This window comes from Medicago sativa, chromosome 3 (genome assembly GCF_051527215.1).
Source record: "Medicago sativa cultivar Bolivia chromosome 3, Bolivia_mono, whole genome shotgun sequence".
In the NCBI taxonomy this organism is placed as follows: domain Eukaryota; kingdom Viridiplantae; phylum Streptophyta; class Magnoliopsida; order Fabales; family Fabaceae; genus Medicago; species Medicago sativa.
The window spans coordinates 94319062-94321119 of NC_140751.1; the positions used below are offsets into that span (position 1 = coordinate 94319062).

The following is a 2058-nucleotide window of genomic DNA, read 5'->3' on the forward strand; positions in this document are numbered from 1 at the left end:
TTGAGTGCAGTATTTATAGAGATTTATGGGCCTGACCCATCAAAATCGCGCCGCGCCGTGTTAATAATCGCGCCACGATTTTGCCTTTACAGAACATAGTGAATTTTTCAACCAAAATCGCGGCAAGGCTGTAAATTGGATCAGCGCGATTCTTCTTGGCAGCACACCAATTTTTCATCATTTTGCACTCCAAAACAGCTTAAATTGCATCAGAACTCTATCAAAATGTCACAATAAGTCCCTAATATTACGTAATGACAGGATGTCATCACTGGTGGTTTTTGTTGTTGCTGCAGTTGTTGGCGTGGAGGGTTAGGGAGAAGAGGGTTAAGGGTATTTGTGTTGGAGTAACTCAAGTTAGGGTGTTTAGCATATCCAGGATTGTAAGTGTTAGAGTAGGGATTATTTTTCTGATAATTGCCCATGTAATTGGCTTCCTCACTGGATCCCTCTAAGGTACACTCACCATTTGGATGATCTCCTTGGCAAAAATCACACCTTTGTTGTACTTGTTGTGCTTGGGCGTGTTGGGCTTGTGTTTTTCCCATGGTTATGGCTTGGACTTGTTTAGTCAAAGTTTCAAGGTGTTTGTTCATGGCTGCTTGATTGGCCAAGATAGCAGTGTTGTCACTCACCTCAAACATTCCTCTCTTTTTTTTCTCAACATCAGCTCGATGTTCATTTTGGGTCATGTTCTCTATCAGGTCTCGGACTTCGTGATCAGTTTTGGTTCTCATACTTCCACCTGACGATGCATCTAAAAACATTCTATGGTTAGCGGTTAACCCTTCGATAAAGACTTGGAGGTAAGATTTTACATCTAGGCCATGTGAAGGACACCTCTTAAGCAAAAGGTTAAAACGCTCCCAAGCATCATACAGGGTCTTACCTTCCCCTTGTTTAAAGTTGGTGATCTCATGTTTCTTCTCCCAGTATTTTGACATATGGAAAAATCTCTTAAGGAATTTAAGCTCGAGTTCATCCCAAGTTTGAATGGTTCCACTAGGTATGGACAGCAACCAATCTTTGGCTCTACCGGTTAGAGTGAAAGGGAATAGTCTAAGCTTCTTTTGGATCTCGGTGACATGAGCGGGAGGCACACGGAATTGACAAGTTTCATGGAAATGGCTCAGGTGCTCATGAGGGCTTCTGTCATCGCGCCCATCATATTGATTTTCCTTAAGGTTTTGTTGGACAGAACTCTTAATGTCAAAAGCTACTGGGTTGGCTGGTTGGAAGACATGAGTTAGATGGCCACGGTTGGCATCCAATCCATAATCCCCCATCATAGGTCTTTGTGGTGGTGGTGGTGGTTCTCCCATGATTATAGTTTCAGGTTCAGTTTCAATGGCCTTAATTTCTGTTGATGAAGAACTTTGGCTTGTATCCTCAGCTAGTCTGGCTAACCGAACTGCTCTTCGATTAGCTCTTGCGGCCTTTTCGATCTCCGGATTGAACTGCAAGTCCTCAGGTTGGACTCTACCTCGCATACACAGCAAAAGAATACCTTAGTAGCACTGCACCACAAACAATCAATAGATATTTTTAAATACAGACAAAAATTTAAATGACAGAAATCTTAACAATTAACGGTGTTGCCTGTTGGAACAAAATGTGTTTAACAATGAACCTTAAAGAGTTTTGATGATAACAAGGTATTAAAAATTGTAAATTGGACTAGCTAATATTTGTTCAAGTGTACAGGACCATAATTATAAAGTCACATCATCATTGGTTCTGAATGAGCAAATAAAGAGCAAAAGAAAATGAAGCTTAGATGATTCTGAAGAAATAGTGCTCCTGAAGTCAAGCTGCTCCTGAAGAAATAGCGCTCCTGAAGTAAGCCGCTCCTGAAGAAATAGCGCTCCTGAAGTAAGCCACTCCTGAAGAATAGTGCTTCTGAAGTGTTGTGGAAGTGACTCAAAATTGGAGTTTGGAGGCCAAAATTGATGTTTGCTGAAAGTACAAATCGGTGGCCGATTTGGAAAATCGGTGGCCGATTTCGCGTGCTGTTTTTTTTCAGAAACGTATTTTTGGGCCAGATTTGTTACAATTTTA

At 41.3% G+C, this 2058-nt stretch overlaps 1 non-coding gene across 1 annotated transcript; it reads left to right on the plus strand.

Moving 5' to 3' along the window:
- Positions 1–822: 822 nt before the first annotated feature.
- Positions 823–929, plus strand: LOC146942192 (small nucleolar RNA R71). Its single transcript, XR_015033816.1, has one exon. It is a non-coding gene; the product is annotated as a small nucleolar RNA R71 (small nucleolar RNA).
- The last annotated feature ends 1129 nt before the right edge of the window (positions 930–2058 follow it).